The 20,245-nt window shown below is 35.7% G+C and overlaps 1 pseudogene; it reads left to right on the forward strand.

The window, feature by feature from the left end:
• The window catches only part of LOC136069915 (uncharacterized), a 33,169-nt pseudogene extending 14,798 nt beyond the window's left edge, over positions 1–18,371 (forward strand).
• Positions 18,372–20,245: the final 1,874 nt, after the last annotated feature.

Consider the following 20,245-nt stretch of genomic DNA (forward strand, 5'->3'; position numbering starts at 1 on the left):
GTAAGAAGGTTTTGCATGATGTGAAATATTATCTTTGGGATGAGCCTTTGCTTTTCAAAAGATGCCCCGATCAAATCATCCAAAGATGTGTGCCAGAAGAGGAGATGCAAGCCATTCTCCATCATTGCCATTCCTCATCATATGGAGGACATTTTGGAGTAACACGAACAGTAGCTAAGGTACTTTAAAGTGGTTTCTTTTGGCCTTCTATTTTTCGTGATAGTTATACTTTGGTGAAAACTTATGATCGGTGCCAACATATGGGAAATATTTCAAGGCATCAGGAGCTACCATTGAAAAATATCTTACAGGTTGAGTTATTTGATGTTTGGGGAATTGATTTTATGGGTCCTTTTCCTCCTTCTTTTGGCTTTATTTATATCTTGTTGGCAGTTGATTATGTGTCAAAATGGGTGGAGGCAATTGCTACAACAACAAATGATGCAAAGGTAGTGCTCAAATTTCTGCATAAAAACATATTCACAAGATTTGGCACTCCACAAGCTATTATTAGTGATGAAGGGACCCACTTTTGCAACAAGTTGTTCAACAACCTTCTCTCTAAATATGGTGTGAAGCACAAGATAGCACTTGCCTACCATCCTCAAACTAATAGCCAAGCTGAAATTTCAAATAGAGAAATCAAGAATATCCTTGAGAAGACAGTCAACACCAATAGAAAGGATTGGGCAAAGAAGCTTGATGATGCTTTGTGGGCATACCGTACAGCTTTTAAAACACCTATCGGGATGTCTCCTTATCGATTAGTGTTTGGAAAAGCATGTCATCTCCCTATTGAGTTGGAGCATAAAGCTTATTAGGGTGTAAAGAAGTTTAATCTTGATTTGAAGGCAGCAGGGGAAAAGCGACTTCTTCAATTGAATGGGATGGATGAGTTCCGGAACAATGCTTATGAAAATGCAAAGATCTACAAAGAACGGACAAAGAAGTGGCATGATAAACAGATTCTTAGGCGTGAGTTTGCTCCAGGACAGCAGGTTTTACTCTTCAATTCATGACTAAAACTCTTCCCGGGTAAGTTAAGATCAAGATGGACAGGTCCTTATACAATTGACAAAGTTTTCTCTTTTGGAGCAATAGATTTGAAGGACAAGGCAGGGCATATATTCAGAGTTAATGGTCAAAGATTGAAGCACTATTATGGAGAACAAGTGGAGAGGAATTGTGCATTTATTCCTCTTGGAGATCCAAATTGATGAAGATTGAAAAGTTTGGCTGTAGACTATAAAACAAGCACTTATGGGAGGCAGCCCATAAAACTTTCTTTTATTCTTTTATTTTTATTTATTTTTATTATTTATTATTTATTTGAATAATTTGGATTTTGATGCTGGTCTATTTTACAGGAATAAAGAGCTGAAAATTACAAACTAATGCGGATTCACCATAAAACCAGGGAAGTTCCTTTCATTTCTTCAATCTGTCTCACTTTTGAATTACAATGAGGACATTGTTTGGTTTAAGTTTGGGGGTGTAAACTCCTATAGTCTTGAGTTGTTGGATTCTCTTATCAAGCATATATTTGAGTATGACTGAATTCGCTATGACTCTGAAATTTGTGATTGAGGATGGTTTTGAGAAAAAATTTCAAAAAATTTGCTATTATGTCAGGTAGAGTTTTGTGGGTACTTTGATTTAAATCTTTGTCCTTGAAAATAATTGAGCACATAGTCATTTTTTTTCTTTACTCCATTTTGCTTATGAAGAGAAGGAGTTGAACTAACTGGGTCAGGAAAGTTCAATCTTGCTTTGCTCTAGAATCCGTTGATGGATCCTTGAGGCGAAATCCTAGTTGATACCAAACATTAGAGAAAGGATCTAGGCAATTTTTGTCACAACCAAAAAGCTTTTCCAGCCATCCTGATTATCACGCCATCATTGCATGGTGTATTCCCATAGTCAACCCCCTTGAGCCTTATTTTACATGAGCCTTTATTTGTTCTTTTAACTACATAAACCATTCTCATTCTAAGCCTGAAAAACCATGAATTTACCTTACATTTTGAGAAAATATTTTGGTGGAAATTTGCATTTAAAGAGAAAGTTAGTTCAAATTAAATTATCCACATTATATTTGCTCTATTTGATCAAAGTGTGAAAGGAAAAGAAAGTGAAAGACAAGAATCGAAAAAGGGTTAAAATGGTTGAAAATCAGAAAAGGCTATGAGTATTAAGGTGGCTGAACAAAAAAAAAAAAAAAAAAACTCCACTTATTGAGTATAGCAACAATATTGTCATCAGTATGAGCATACTGTCGAGAAAAAGCTAAGGTGTGGATCATGTGGATATCTCTTTTATTGTTCTTTCTACCAAGTATTTTCCCAATTTGCTTTGATTTTCCATGTCCATTTCTTTCTTAGCCCTCACCCTGTGGCCTGTCATTACAACCTTGATTAATGACCTTTTGATCTCTGATTTTGGTGTTTGATTACATTAGTGGAGAGGATTTCTGAAAATTGGACTTATGGGGTTAAGTTTTGAGAGAATTCTTCTGATTTCAGTTGCTCTACTTTTATCTGAATTTGCTGGTGGTTTGGAGTTAAATTGCCTATTTCACACACACACACACTCAAGGACTTGGCTTTAGGTTGAAGTAAATGCTTAAATCTTGCTTGACAAATTGCTAAATTTTTGATTGATTTTCCTGCTATCCTTGATGTTAAAAGAGTAAGTTACTAGTGATGAAATCTAAATTCAGATTATGGCTTGGTGAGTGATGATATTTCTCTATGGAGTCTAGCTGATAGTGTCTATAGTTGTCTTTTACTTTATTTTTTTTTTGTTTGAGGACAAACAAAGTTCTAAGTTTGGGGGTGTTTGATGGCTTGCATAATTTAGCATAATTTATCACTTCTCAACTTTAAACTTTAGTCTAATTTTATTTATTTTTGTTGATTTTAGACTTCATTATTGTTATTTAAATTTTATTGTAGATTTGAAGAAAATGAATATTTATTCAAATAAAAGAAATGTTTTGAGCTGAAAAGAGAATATTGGGCTGAAGAGAGCAATGTTTTGGGCTGAAAAAAGGGCAACACGTTTAAGAAAAGAAGAAAGAGGCGCTAGAACAAAAAGAAAAAAAGGAGGCGCTGAAAAACTGAAAGAGGGCGGAAACAGAAGAGAGAAAGGGCTGAAACAGAAGAGAGAAAAGCAGAAACAGAAAAAGGGCTGAAGCAGAAAGTTTTGAGGTGCTGAAATAGAAAAGAAGAAAGCTGAAACAGAAAAGAAAGAGAGGACTGAAGCAGGTTTTTTTGTTCATTTTTTCTCTTTCAAATCTTCTCAGAATAATTATGGTGAATTCGTTTATGTTGAATTTAATTTTTAGCATGAACTAAATTTTCTTTATTCTAGGAAAATGATGTAATCTAGTTTCGAACTATGTTTGCTTTTCTATGTTAATTTGAATTAATTCTTTTCATGTTTGTCTGATTTATTTTGAGTTTATTGCTTCTAATTAACCGGCCATTAATTAGATGATTTTGATCTTGTGATTTGCTGTCGAAAGAGGGAATTATAGGATAGATCTTGAATATTTTGGCATAGGTAAATATAGAGATCGAAAGCCTTGTATGAACCTGTGTAGTATTAAAATCATTGGTCTTAATGCTTTCTTGCTTTATTAAATTGCATACTCTTGTATAAATTGATGAACAAGAATGTTTCCAATTGACTGTCGAAAGAGGCTTTTGGATGTTTATTGGAGATTGCTAACAAACAGATAGAATTAAATTAATTTAACTAGATGAGTAAAGCATAGTGAGGGATTAGGTGAAATCGATTTCCTAGAAGTTTTCTTCCCATTAATTTGATCTTTGAACAACATATTTTTTTTCCTCTGCTTATTTTCTTTAATTTGATTTTATTTTAAATTCCAATTACAACAACCTTAGTGACTTCTCTAGATAAAATCGAGATTAGCATAATTTTGGTATTTGTCAAAAGTAAGTTACCAATCCCTGAGGACGATACTCTTCTCATCACTTTACTATAAAACTACGATATTGTGCACTTGCAGTTTTGCACCGATCAAAATGTGATGTGTGTGTGCTCAACCATATGTGGATCAAACCAAAAAGATTTTTGTTCTTTTTGTTTGCTTTTGGAAGTGATTTGTATCACCCATGTTTTTCAAAGTTTTTCAAGTTGTTTTTGTGTGAAAAACATGTTTTCTGGGTGTTTTCGTGACCCATTTCATGTGTAAGCTCAACTGGGAGTTAAATGGTCCAAATCTCAAGTTTTTCAACTTTGGACAGAGACTTTCGCGACTGTTTCGCGAGTAAGACTTACCCACGAAAATTTCCAAATCAACTTTTTAAAGGGCATTTCATGGGTCTTTTGTCTTAAATGTCTCTCATCCTCTCCCAAACCCCTGTTTTAATGTCTCTACATCAAAACCCAACTAAATCCAAGTGTTTTTCATTTCATTAACATCTCTAAGGTAATCTTTAACTCTTTTCATTGCTTTTGATCCTTAGATTATGTTTTTGGGGGGGTTTTATGTTCATAATTGGGATTTTATCAAATAGGAGTTGGAAAACTTAATTTTTGTCAATTTTTTTTATTGGGCTTTGTTTTAAATGACTTTTTGCTTTGGATGTTGGCCCCTTATGGCAAAAATAACATGTATTTAGGCAAGTTTTTCATATGTTCTTGCATTGTTTATCATACATGTGTAGTGTGTGTAATCTAAGTATTTGATAAAATGCCAAAATGACATTTTCTCGTTGTTTTGGACTCCGATGAGTACCAAATTTTGGAGATCACCATAATTATTCATGCTTATCATGTTTTGATCATTGGTGGTATGTTTTATACACTTTGCCTCTTGAGTGCTTGCTCATACATTGATCATCTATCTCACATGCACACTAAATGCACCTTTATTGCACACACTCTAACACTTGACATGTTTTGCACTGACTCATGCTAGTTAATTCTTTTTAGACCTTTTAGCACATATAACATGTTCTTGTGTCTTTGTCATGCCTAGGTCTATTTCCATCATCTTTAGCATATTATGTTTTCTTTATGCTTTATAGCATGTTTTTAAAAGATGTTTTTGTCTTTCGTTTGAGCTTCATTTTCTCATTTATCTTGCACCCCTCATGCATCATCTTTTACCCTTGTTTATATCTTCTTTTCTCTCTGTCCTTCCTCTTGATTCATTTGTCTATTCATGACAAAAAGGGAGAGAGTATACCAGAGAGAATACCGATGTATTTCATAGAAATTCTACGTCGTGCACATTCGTAAGGGAAGAAAGCCATAGGGGAGATGCATATACCAAGGGGGAGAAGACATTTTTTCTAGAAAACCTTGATTTACTTTATGCTTGTTTTCTCGTTGTTTTATGGTGCTTTGATATACTTTGTTGCTTTCATCGCATCGTGCTTGTGTGTTGGACATGCTTTTATCCTTATGCTATTGTGCTTTATTCGTTGCATGTTCGGATGATCATTTGCTTTGCTATTTGATTATTGTAGTCAATTCCATATCATTTCCATATGACTGTTTTGGTGTATGATCAAGTTGTTCACATGTTTCAAATCATGTTTACTTGATCGCATTTTACTTGCTACATTATACTTGTCCTTTTATCACTTGATTTACCTTGAGGGTCTAATGTGTTTTGTGCAAGTGTTTCAGGTTACAGGTATACATGCTCCAAGTTCATCACAACTTCTAATTTAGGTGTGAGTTAGTTTTGACATTGTTCACAAACTCATGTTTAAGTCTAGAGTCTGTTATAGAGTGTTTTGTCACGAAATAGCCAAAAGGGGAGATTGTAAAATTGTAATTTACAACTATGTATTTTGTTGGCTTTAATTCTATGCCAAATTTGATTGTAATTTTATTCAATCTTGTATACCTTGTATTTATTGTGGGATTTAATTGTAAGGGTTGTGTGTTAGAGAGAGAGAGTGTGTGAAGACTCAAGCAATTGAAGACTGAAGAGGTTTTCGCAGGTAGCTCGCGACTTAGCATCCCACGAAGTGGTGCATGTGACCTGCACATGCTGGAATGCGAAGAGTTAGGACAAGATGGAGACAGTTGTGTTTCGTGAGTATCTCACAAGTAAGGTCTTCTCGTGAGACACCCTCGAAATATTCTGTTTTGCCAAATTGTCATATCTGATACACACTTTCTATACCCACACTATATATCCCCTCCTTACCCACAAAACGGGGTGTGGCTATTCAAAAAGAAAAACCCTAAGAGAGGTTTCTACAACACACCCATATATTAGAGAGAGTGACCCATTCTTAGAGAGATATCTTTGTAGTTTCTTCTCTTTCCTTCTCCCATTGTTATACCTATTGAGAGGAGATTTCTACCCAAACACTACCCACACACATTCAAAGTGTTGAGAATGTTTTTGGTGCTACTGAGAAGCATTGGAAGATGCCAAGTATGACAGATGCAACATGGAGCTTGTTGCGAGATCCGAAGAGCTAGACAAGACACGATTCCGAGAAGCCTTGTTGGAGTAAGAGCTTGGACGGCTTAGATACATCAGGTAGATTAGGCTTGGAGGGTTTCTTGCTAACCCATGTATTCCAACTGATTGCCTAGTGGATCGATTACCGCTTGGAGGGCGGCAGAGAGGTTTTTCGCCGAGTTCTTCGATTTTCTCTTCGATAACACATCAACATGTTTGTTGGAAATTTAGACCCCTTAAACACACAGATTGCGTAGCCTAGATTAATTAGCCAAGTTGTTACTTAGTCAAATTAAGCAATTCTAGGTTAAAACAATCCAAACAATCATATCAAGATATAATGCAGCGGAAAATAAATAACACAAGATATGATCACCCAGGAAACCACTCGGTAAAAACCTGGGGAGGATTTGACCCACCGATCCTCAAGGCAAACCTGAATTCACTATGAAAGAATTGAAGTTCGTACAAAAGGACTACAAGCTCCCCGCTCGACTTCCTAATGCTACCCACCAGTAGAACTTCCTGACACGACCACGCGCAGGCTCCGAATCCACGGACTACTTCTTTCTTGAATTCTTCAATCAGCTACAAGCTCCCCGCTTGCTTTTCTTTTAAGTTCCAATGGTTGCAACAGTAATGATCTTCAAGATGTTGAAATCATCTCCACCATGAAAACCCTAAGTTTTGTGTAAAGGAAAGCTCCTCAAAGATCTCACACGAGATTCACACAAAACAGCAATGTATGAGCAACAATACAATATGGACAACCTTCAAAAACGTGGCTAGGGTTTTGTTTATATACCTAGGGTAAAAACATAAAACCCTAAACGTTTAATGAAGTAGGGCTGAGTTGGAAATTCTGCAGAAAATTCAACCTGTGCGATTTTCGATCGATCGAGTCTATTCTTCGATCGATCGAGCCAGGCCGAGAGTCCCAAGTACTTCTGCAGCCACTCGATTCCAACTTTACAATATTAAACCAACTTTGAGCAAGTCTAAATAAGACACCATACAATGTTTTGATCATGGTTTGCCAACATTACAAATTAGAGTTCTAAATACATAAAATCCTAAGACCTTAGAACCTAACAAACTCCCCCTTTGGCAATCCGTGACAAAACCCTAATTAACAGCTCAAAGTTTTACAAATAAAAAGCCCTTTACAAAGATAATGCTCATAAAATTCAATTCAGCCTAACTACTATCCATAGTTGCAAGTGTAGACAGCAGCTTAGTTGAATCAACCTGTATAATCCTGAAATACTCAACAAACGCATAAACGCATGTGTGACAGTAAAGAGTAAAACAACAGGTATAACATTCTTGTAAGATCCACACAACACAAAATAAAGACATATAAAAATGAACAAGTCATAAATATAAATCAATACGCAGTGAATCATAAAGCAACAAGAATCAATAAAAAATATCATGTATATCAATCAATGTTACTCCCCCTAACATGAATATCCCCAAAAATGATATACAAAGTGAAGCACATAGATACAATCTAAAAACTCCACAAGCTCCTCTAAAACAAAAAAAATCTCCCCCTAACAACAAAAACACTACTACAAGTCAAAACTCCACTCCCCCTTTTTGTGACGGAATGCCAAAGGGCAATCACAAGTCGCCATCAAAAGGAGGTGGTGAGGGTGAATGAAGACGCGCAAAATCAGCTCGGAGAGCACGCATCTCATCCAGCAAGTCCACCAAAATCTGACCATGAGCCTGCTGAACAGTCATGACAGTCTCCAAAGTACGACGAACATCAAAGTCGGCCGAAGGAGGTGGAGGAACATCAGCAGCAGCATCATCATCACCAACAGGAATAGGAATATCCTCACCAGCCATACCTGCAGAAGAAGAAGGAGGAGGTGCACTACTAGAGGGCTCAGATCTAGGGTGTTTAGAACCAGCTCGAAGATGAGCGGCCCTCTGTCTAAGAAAAGACGCACCTAAAGGTCCTATCACATGGACGGGCTCAGAGGAAGGAAAGTCATCAAGACCAAGAAAGAGAAGAATCCTATGAATGAAAATAGGATGAACAAGAGCATGAGCAGTAGATGAACTCCTATAAACTTCATTCAAAGAACGAAGAAAAAGATGGGGAAAACTAATAGGAGCATCAGTAACAAGAGCGTACAGAAAAACACACCTCTCAAGAGGAATGGTGTGAACATGGGAAATAGGCCAGATCGAATGACAAGCTATCCGAAAGAACAGATAGTGCAACCCAGAGAGCTCAGCAGAAGTGATCCGAGGATCAGAACCCCACTGGACAGTAGTACCAGTGACGTATGACAAAACATCGCTAATCTCGGGAGACTCATCATAAGGATAGACAGGATGCTGGACCAAAGGTACCCCTAGAGCATCAGCCACTACCCGAGGAGTAATGGTGTACTCTACGCCTCGTATCCAACTCTTAACTAGAGTGTTGGAATCATAGACGCGGATAGAGATGTTCGAATAGAACTCTCTAATCAAGGCAGAAGGTGGAGGAGGATCAGAAACATCCACCAAGGGTAACCAACCCCGACGCTCAAAATTTGCCCTAATGGCAGGATCAAGCTCATCTAACAGCACAGAACGCTCAGCCCAAATCTTTCTCTTAACGGTCAGTTTCTCAAAAGTCTCTTGGTTTTCCTCACTCGGAAACCTCTCACTATCAAAGGATGGAGGGGGTGAAGGAGAAGGTGAGGGAACACTCCTACGGGCTCTAGTTTTCCTAGGCATAGTGCTAAGGAAAGGACAGAGACACAAAGAGAAAAACACAAAGAAACAAGAGAAAACAAAACCAAGGGCAGACTGCAAATTAGCACAATAAATAATATAGAACAAAAATCTATATGATGCATGAACAATAAAATGTTGTGATGCATGATCTAAATGCAGTGACAAATTAAGTTTAATTGAGAGTAATTGGACAAAATTGGCTTGAACAAGGAATTTCTATCAAAAATCCCAAAAATTTGAAAAACCACTTGAAAATTTTGCAACAAATTGATGAATTGAGCATTACAAAACACAGCACATAGATTATAATGCTTAATTACACCAACACAACAAGCCAATTTCATCAAATTCTACCCAATTTAACAAAAGCCCCAATTCGGATCAAGAACAAACCCTAGAATTTTCAATTTTTCACAAAACACAAAATTGATCAAATTAACCACCAAGGATCATTAATATAATGTGTCCCCACAAAAACCCAATGATCAATTTCATAAAATAAGGTTTGAATCAACAGAAAATCCAAAAAGAATAAAGTCCGAAAATTACCCTTAAATGCATGGATTTATGCATGAAATAATGAAAATAACATCAAAAGGAAGGGCAAAAGAGTCTTACCGGCTTGAGGAAAGAGAGATTTTGCAAAAACAACGGAGGAAAACGACAAAAATCCTGAGGTGTGGAGCCTAGCCAACGCGGAGAGAGAGAAAAGTTTGAAAAAAATTTGAATAGCACCTTTGAAAAAGTCAGAACTGAACTTTTAAAAAGCTTTTCCACGATATTCGATCGATCGAAAAATACATTCGATCGATCGAAAAGCACAGTCATTTTAAGACAAATGAGAGCACTTTTTCGATTGATCGAAAAATAGGTTGGATCGATCGAAATGGGCAGAGGCTCACTAAATTTTGGAAAAATCACAGTTTTTGAAAGACACAAGCCGAATTTTGAAAATAACTCCTCAAAGCATTAAATTGAAGAAACAAAATGCATGAGTATGAGATGGAATGCTTTTTCAAAAACCCAAAATTTTGAACCCAATATTCTTAAACAAATTGCAATCAACCTCCCATTATATTTTCTCAAGCAACAAATATGTTGTGCATAAATCTCAAGATATTTTCAAACTTGGTTGGTCAGACCAAAAACACACACTAGCATGTACAGTGTTTAACAAAGAGTAACTTGTGTCGTGTGTGATACTAGCAAAAACTTGAGATACATGTGAGGTGATATGTGAATAGCAATCAATCACAAAGTCTACAAAATTCATCACATAGAATTCAAAAGAGACTATCACCTAAAGAGTTACATCCTATAACTCCCACATCTCCTAGAACAAAAGCTTGCAATCATGTAAGTTTCTTGTATTTTTGCCTCTTATTTGCATGAGATGGCATTCAGCCTAATAGTACACACCGGTTTGAATTAAGTGAATTGGCATCAAGCCTAATAGTACACACCAGTTTTAATTTATTTTGAGGCTACACCTTATGTTCTTTTTGTGCATGTGCTACACTTTCTCGAGCACAGAATCTTATGATATGCACTAAGGTGTTCATGATTGGCTAGTGAACAGTGGTGAGATGGTTATTTATGCCTTTCTCAAAAGGATCAAGTCCGACAGTCAAATAACATGTGACTTCAAGATTAAGACAAAGTGATAAACACCATAAACATCTTTCCCACACAACATGCACTACAAAGCTCAAACTAGTAAAGTGCAATAAAGTAAGCTCATCCAAGTTAAACAAGGTACATAAGACATGTTATGTGTAAATAAATTGACCAACCTTGTTTTTCAAAAATCAAGAACAATATGTTCAACATAAATTTTGCTTCCTCCTTTTCCCTTTTTTTTTTTTTTTTTTTTTTTTTTTTTTATTTAAAGGAAAACAAATAAATCCTAGAATGAAATGCATGAATGTAATGCAATGCAAGTCCTAGAACAAAGAAAACACAAAAAAAAAAAAAAAACAATGGTCACAAAAGAATAGAGCAATGAAGCACAAGGACCATGTCAGAAAGACTCAAGTATTTCGAGTCTTTTGCATCCAAAACTTTTTAGATGCACCATGAGCATTGGAGTTCTTATTCACATTTGAGTGATTCCCAACTCCATGATTGGAATAAAGGTTTAACACCTTTACCAATTCACCAATTAATGCCATAGGATCTTGTGCTTGAGGCACAGGCACTTTTGGTTTATTTGCTCTCTTATCAGCTTGAAGCTTGTAACAGTTAGGACGAATATGTCCAGACTTACCACAATAATGACAAACCCACGCAGGTTTACCATGCATCTTGTCCTTAGATTTGGTAGGCTCCTTAGGTTTAGATTCTCTTAAGTCTACCCTAGTCTTCTTAGGTGGTGAAACTTCTACAGGTTTAACTACCTCACTCACAGGTGGTTTGACAGTATCACTCACAACCTCACTCACAGAAGGTCCAGAAGAAGAAGAAGGAACAAAAGTAGTGGAATGTGGTCCAGTATCAAAGATGCTTTCAACATATCCTAACCCAGTTTTATCAGAAGGATACTTTTGAACATTCAGCATGTGATCAAGTTTAGAACTAGCAGATCTAGCAACAGATAAATCATGTTCCAAAGTTCTAACTTTATCAAGCAAAAGCATATTCTCAGATTTAACATTATTCAAAAGTTCATTTGCATCAAACAGTTTAACAAGCAAATTTCTCTTTTCAAGCTCAAGAGAATCAATTTTCTTTAGGCCAAGATCAACTTTCATAGCATCCTTTGCAGCAATTTTGCAAAGTTTGTTATAGGCCTCTTGAAGATCTGCATCTTCAGAGAGTTCCCCATCAGAAGGGTTCTCTTCAGCAGATATGCCTTCATTGACTATAGCAGTAGCCGTGAAAGCAATGAAGTTTCCATCCTCGTCACCACCGGACTCATCATCAGAAACCTCATTATCACTAAGGGTTACAGCCATAGCTTTACCCTTAGTCCTTAAGAATGTAGGACATTCAGATTTCACATGACCATACCCTTGACAGCCAAAACACTGAGGACCCAAAGAGTTATTAGAAGATTGACCAGAATTTTCTCTAGGTTTTTCAAAATTGTTAACCTTAGTGGGATCATTCTTCCTAAAATTTCTAGGTTCAGCAGTGTAAGTACCTCTTGCCTTTCTATTTGTATTCCTAAGAAAGTTCTTAAAGTTTTTGGCAAGATAGGCAATCTCTGTAGCAGAGAGCTCATCATCAAATCCACCACCATCAACATCATCAACTGACTTAAGAGCCATTGATTTGGATTTGTTCACTTTAGGTAGGTCAGACTCATAGGATTGAAGAGATCCTACAAGCTCATCAACAGGGATGGAGTCCACATCCTTGCTTTCAGTTATGGCAGTCACTTTGGGTCTAAAGTCTTCAGTTAAAGATCTAAGAATCTTCCTAACAATCTTAGGTTGATCATAGATTTCACCCAAATTAAAAGCAGAATTAACAATATCATTCAGTTTGGCATAAAATTCATCAAAGGATTCATCATCAGACATCCTAATGTTTTCAAACCTAGAAGTTAATTGCTGCAGTTTGTTTATCTTAACTGCCTTTGTGCCTTCATGCACAGTTTGGAGGATTTTCCAAGCAGTATGAGCAACCTCAACATTAGAGATTCTCTTAAATTCCTCCATAGAAACAGCATTAAAGATAGCATTCATAGCTTTGCTATTGAAGCTTGCTGCTTCTTTTTCAGAAGTTTGCCACTCACTCACAGGAGTAGCGGGCTTCTCCCATCCGTATTCAACGGAATTCCAAACCCTTTCATCAATGGATTTCAGGAATGCTTTCATCCTTACTTTCCAATAGGCATAGTTGTTCCCATCAAAATGAGGAGGAACAAACAGAGAGTGTCCATGCTCCATGACAACAGGGGTCAAGGATCAGCTCAGAGATTAAAAATCTCAAACAAAAAGAGCTACCAGCTCTGATACCACTTGAACGGTTTTAGACCCCTTAAACACACAGATTGCGTAGCCTAGATTAATTAGCCAAGTTGTTACTTAGTCAAATTAAGCAATTCTAGGTTAAAACAATCCAAACAATCATATCAAGATATAATGCAGCGGAAAATAAATAACACAAGATATGATCACCCAGGAAACCACACGGTAAAAACCTGGGGAGGATTTGACCCACCGATCCTCAAGGCTAACCTGAATTCACTATGAAAGAATTGAAGTTCGTACAAAAGGACTACAAGCTCCCCGCTCGACTTCCTAATGCTACCCACCAGTAGAACTTCCTGACACGACCACGCGCAGGCTCCGAATCCACGGACTACTTCTTTCTTGAATTCCTCAATCAGCTACAAGCTCCCCGCTTGCTTTTCTTTTAAGTTCCAATGGTTGCAACAGTAATGATCTTCAAGATGTTGAAATCATCTCCACCATGAAAACCCTAAGTTTTGTGTAAAGGAAAGCTCCTCAAAGATCTCACACGAGATTCACACAAAACAGCAATGTATGAGCAACAATACAATATGGACAACCTTCAAAAACGTGGCTAGGGTTTTGTTTATATACCTAGGGTAAAAACATAAAACCCTAAACGTTTAATGAAGTAGGGCTGAGTTGGAAATTCTGCAGAAAATTCAACCTGTGCGATTTTCGATCGATCGAGCCTATTCTTCGATCGATCGAGCCAGGCCGAAAGTCCCAAGTACTTCTGCAGCCACTCGATTCCAACTTTACAATATTAAACCAACTTTGAGCAAGTCTAAATAAGACTAAATACAATGTTTTGATCATGGTTTGCCAACATTACAAATTAGAGTTCTAAAAACATAAAATCCTAAGACCTTAGAACCTAACAATGTTATCTTGTGTTTGCATCTTTCTTCCCTACTCTTTTACATTCCATTTTACTACTGTGTTGGTTTGATTATGGATTAAAGTAGATTGTTTGTTTATCCACTCGCTTTTACACTATTCCGCACTTTATATTAAGTTTGTGTAAAATCTATCGAGCTGTTACTTTAATTTGGGGGTCTAAACAACTCTTGTATTTTCAACACATTTTCGAGCTTTCAGCTACAACCAACAGCAAGGTATTGATTATGATAACGTGTTTGCTCTAATTGCTCATTTAGAAACTATAGGATTGCTAATAATTCTTTAGCAGCTCAAAATCAATAAAGAATTTTCCAATTGGATGTAAAATTTGTCTTTTCGATGGTTATCTTGAAGGTGAAGTTTATGTTAAGTAGCCTATAGGCTATGTTTTCAAAGGGTAGGAAACTAAAGTTCTAAAGTTGAAGAAAGCTTTATATGGATTGAAACAAACACCTAGACCTTAGAATAGAAGAATGGGTTTTGTAAATGCCCACAAGAGCACACACTTTATTGTAAGGTACATAAAAATGGAGATATTCATTTCCCAAAAATTATATGCTAAGGAGATTCTTAAGAAATTTGAGATGTTAGATTGCGAGCCAGTAAGTACCCCTATGGAGTGTGGAGTCAAATTGTCAAATCAAGATGACTAAGAGAAAATAAATAAATATTCTTCAAGACTTTGGTTGGAAGCTTAGGTACCTAACATGCATAAGACGAGACATTCTCTTTAGCACTGAATATGTAAGTCATTACATGGAAGCACTAACCATGGTTCATTTGAAGATAGACAAGTGAATTGTTCGCTATGTAAAAGGTACATTGCATTTTGGATTGTTGTATTCACTTTCTAAAGATTTTAAACTTGTTGGCTATAGTGATAATGATTAGGCCGGAGACATGAATGATAGAAAGAGTACTAGTGGTTTTGTGTTCTATATTAGTGATATTGCATTTACATGGATGTCCAAGAAGCAACCAATTTTGATGCTTTCCACTTGTGAAGCTGAGTAGATTGCTACTACTTCTAGTGTTTGTCATGCAATTTGACTTAGAAGTTTGTTGAAGGAGTTGCAAATATTACAAGAAGAAGCTATAAAGATATTTGTGGACAATAAGTCAGCACTAACTCTTGCATAGAATCAAGAAGAAATTATAAGGTATAATTTTATTTGAGAATGTATTGCTAGAAAGGAAGTTCGTCTCAGGTTCGTGAAGTCACATGATCAATTTGCGGACATACTCACTAAGCCACTCAAGTATGACACATTCAACAAGCTACAAGCCTTACTTTGAGTGATCAAGAAAACAATTTTAAAGGCGGGTGTTAGAAGTCAAACTTGTTTTTAATTAGCATATCATTAATAAGTGTGAGTTTAACAAGTTAAATAAAATTGTAGTGAAAAAGAAGAATACAAACCTTTAAAAAGTTCTCACTCTCTCTTTCTGCAATTTATGATTGTGGGTCTCGTCTATACATTGAGTAGCGTATAAGCGTGAGTGTGAGTGCAAAGAAAGACTCATAAATATTTTTTCAACACTTCTTTCTATAAGAAAAAAGAATATCACATCGCTATGTTGTGAGAGTATCTAATAATTTTCAATGCTCAAGCTAATGCTGGTAAGTAAGTTTATTAGTGACAGTGATAGACCTAAAAATGAGAATAAAGTAACGGCAATCGCAAAATAAGCTCAGAAATCAAAAGGAAATGTCAACAAACACAATGGGAGAGGATTTTCTTTCTTTCATTTCACCTTAGAAGTAGACAGAAGAATTCTAGTATACTGTCCGTGGAATATTTATGGTAACGACTTAGTGCCAAGACAACTTGGTAGAAAAGAAGTGATAGATTGGTGGGTGACCTGCGTTTTACCTTTACAAAATTTTACGTTCAGGTTCACAATGTGCTGACAGAATCCAATACCCAAGAGATAGGTTTTAAGCTTGTTAGATTTAAGCAACTGATGTTTTTAGTGAAATGAAAAAAATTCTTAATAGTCACAATTTAAATCCAAAAAAAAAAAAGGATTCCGTGCAATAGCTATACCCCTAAATCCCTCACAAAAAATTTCTACTTTTTTCATCTTTTACTTTATCAAACTTTTAACTTTTTTTACTCTTTAAACCTCTTTGATCCAATTGTTGTTATTAAAAATAACTTTCTCACAAGTAGCTTTTAATCACAATCATTAAAAAGGTATTGCATTGGGAAATAGTTGATTTCAATCCAAAAAAATTAAAAAATTAAAAAAAAAAAATCCATTGGAGTGTTGTGTGCTTTAACACATGTGGGTCCTGCCACTCTTTTGTCAAAGAGCCAAAGCTCATTTATTATTAGCTTGTCTTCTCAAGCTTTAATTCAAGTTAGCTTTTTGGTTTAATAATGTTAGGATATCAAGCGCTCACTACACCAAAAACTATAACAGATGATAAGTGCGCAATTTTATTTTATTAAAGGGTGGCAACCTAACGCCCCAACCTAGCCTTCACCTTTGTAGGATGTTGGACACCTCTGCTCAACAATCCCACCCCTAACACCTGCGTATGTGCAGCAAGGGAGTCAAACCTATGACTTAGCTTTGATACCAACTGTTAGGACCAAGCACTTAGCCATTACATCAAAAGCTATAACTGATGGTAAGGACACAACTTTATTCCCTTAAAGGATGACAGCCCAACGCCAACAAGTTAACTGAGACTTGGTCCAACTTGGCTTCTGCCTTTGTCAGGTGTTGGACTTGACCCACTAGGCCTCCGCCCAACTAATGAGAAGTGATCCAAAGCATGTCTCACATGCTAAAGAGAAGAGAAGAAAGAAAAGAAGCTATTTAGCCTAAGTGAGAGTTGAAGTAAAGAGAGACACACACACGGACGAAGTGTTGGAGAGTAGATTTTGGTAAAACTGTGAAAGAGGCCATTCAACCATTGGAGAGGTGTGGTCCAATATTTAAAGAGTAACATAGTTAGAGTGTGTGAGAGTGGAAAAATAAAAGGAGACATTTTCTTTTGCCTAAGCTACACATAAGGAAGATAAATTGGTGGAGTTATGTTAGAGAATTTTTTAGTGCTACAACCATAGAATGTTCATAGGAAGATTTTACTACTGGGTTTTGAGATGAGCTTGTATTTTACTCATTGAAATTTATTTGTTATATCTCCAATTTATTGTGAAATCAAGTTTGACATAAACTTTAGAGTTTTAATCTCTATTTTCATGGTGAATACCATATGATTTTCTCCTTTATACTAGAGGGTTTTCCACATAAAATTTGGTATTCTTGTGTTGTTGTGTTTCTATTAGTACTTGCTAAAATTTTTGTTTTTATAATATTGTTATTACTTGGTAGTCATCTATATATTATTTCCCGCATAATGTTATTTTAATTTACACATAAAGGGGAATTGGGTTTTTTTCCCCAACATGAAGAAGGGTTTCTATTTTGATAGAAAGCCTCTACAATATTTTTTGATTCATATTAAGTATAAGGGGAGATCATATCTCTGATTTAGTTACAATGAAATTGGCCATTCAAGATCATATCCCCCATCTCCTCAAAGCACGGAGTTTTGAGTGAAACTTTTAACCAAGGGTTAATGGCGGATGCTGCTGATCGAAAGCCGAAGGCCAACCATTGTTCCTACTAATCAATATGTAAGTTCATTTATATTTTGGTAACATTTTGTTTAACAAATGCAGGAACTGGAGCAAATTGTCCATCCCAAGACGAGGGAAGAAAGAAACGAAAGTGGTTTGACTCCACAAGAATTGTTTACAAGAGAACACATTGACATGAAGAATTAGGGAGAGGAATGGATGAAGAATACAGCAACTTCCTGTACAGTGGCTGCTACTTTCATTGTTACCATTATGTTTGTTGTAGCCTTTACTGTTCCAGGTGGTAACAACCAAAATACAGGCCTACCAACCTTCCTAAATGAAAAATTGTTTATGCTCTTTATGGTAGCCGATGCTCTTTCACTCTTTTCTTCCTCAACTTCGGTGTTAATGTTTTTGGGAATCCTCACATCACGTTATGAAGAAGAAGATTTTCTTTTCTCCTTGCCTAGAAAGATTATAATAGTCCTTTCCACCCTTTTCTTATCTATTGGAACCATGATGATAGCCTTTTCTACTGCTCTTTTCCTTATGCTGCGTCGACAATCATGGATTTCCCCCCCTTTCATTTGTTTTGCTAGTGTTCCTGTCACCCTTTTTGCAATCATGCAATTCCCCCTTCTTGTTGACATGTTTATCTCAACTTACGTATCTAGCATCTTCGATCCGAAAATTAAATATTGGTCATAACCTATTCATTGTGTAATATAGAATGTAGGGGTGTGCTGTTAATAATTGGCATACCAGCCAAAACTGAAGATTTTTTTATTCACCTTGGACCTATAGCTGATGGATTTTCAGCTTATGTTGCATGCTTCGTGATTCAATGTGTTATATATGATGTAGGGATGTCTTGTTAATAATTGGCATACCAGCCAAAACTAAAGATTTTCGTTTTCCTTGGACCCATTGCAGATGGAATTTCAGCTTGTGTTGTATTCTAGCTTATGCTGTATTCTTCGTGATTCACTGGTTTACATTAAAATGCTATCACATAAATCATGCATCATTATATATTTTTACTCTTTTTTATATTTATTTATTTTCTTTTAGTTATAGTTTGCAAAAGGTAAAATAATTCCTAATATATATAAATCCTATTTGATAACCCAAGCAATAAACAATAATATTTATGCAAATATTTTGGAATAAATATTTAGATTCTAAATGATTTGTTTGTTGGCAAACCATGTACATAAACTTGTCTAGGAATAGATCTTAATGTCTATGAAGTGTATTAGACATTGCTCAAAGTGGTACAAGTTATAATTCAAGAACATACAAGCTACAGGTTCAGGAATTAAAAAACTAACTGGCTCGACCGATTGAGAGAATCCTTCGACTAATCGAGATGTGATCTACAGATCTTAATTAAAGCCGGTTAGACTATCAAACATTTAGGGTTTCTATCCAAAATTACTTAGTATATAAGGAAAACCCTAAAACACGTTTTATCCAAGTCTTGGGGAGCTGCTCTTATGAAATTTGAGAGGTTCTATGTCTTCTACTCTTTCAAGCATCTACCGGAGATCATTCGAATGCTACAAGTACCAATGGAACAAAGATGCAGTCTAAGCTTCAAATTTCAAGCATACTACAGATCAAAGGCATGAATTGGAAGTTCATGTTGGAGCAAATCCACATCAAAGAAGTCTGAGAGTTTCAAAACTGGGTTTGATAATCATAGTTAAGTTTACTGCGAATTAAATATTCTTGACTATAAAATTTTATTGGATAATGGATTGTTTTTCTTGGAATTGATCCCTACCAGATTTTTTACCTTAAAACTGGTTTGTTTTATTGGTTTTCCTAGGTAATCATATCTTGTGTTATTTAGATTTTTTGGTGCGTGATATGTTTGATTTATGTTTAATCTAAGGTTTGCATGATTGACTTAATTAATAACTTGGCCATAAAATCAGGTTAAACATTGTTTGTTCATGGGTCTAAAAACTAACATATTTCTATAAGGTATGAGATTCTGTAACATAGCGCATTCTTTGGATTCCTTCATTTAGTCTTCTATTTCATTTTGTAATTAATTTCATGTGTCACTCTTTTTTAAAAGGGAAAATAAGTATTATTCATTTAACCTTCTACCTTTTTCTATAAAAATAAAAAAATAAATTCTACCCATTTCTGTCAAAATGTGAATCGTATCATGAATTGATTTGTTAGGATCATATTTTTCCTGTGTTGGCATATTCTTTAACAAAACACATTTTACTTGTATTTGGGTAGTTCTATGTGGATTCTAGAATATCATAAAGTATATCTCTTAGCTATAACAAGTGGTATTATTGAAGACATGAAGACAGTATAAAGAAACAAGTGGTAAAAGTTGAAAGAGTGAACCTTAGCACAAGCTCAATACAATGCTTATATCAAGAATTAATGAAGAACCTTGATACCTCTCGATCTATCAAGCTTCGCAGATCCATAATTTCTAAGTCTGCTTCATTCACTAAACTTCCAAGGGATATAAAAGGTTTATTTTAAAGCCATCATAAGATATAGAGACTCAATTAGAGAAGCAATACACTTATTGTGAAGCTATTACGTTT

Source organism: Quercus suber, unplaced genomic scaffold (assembly GCF_002906115.3).
Source record: "Quercus suber isolate HL8 unplaced genomic scaffold, Cork oak 2.0 scaffold_2, whole genome shotgun sequence".
In the NCBI taxonomy this organism is placed as follows: Eukaryota; Viridiplantae; Streptophyta; class Magnoliopsida; order Fagales; family Fagaceae; genus Quercus; species Quercus suber.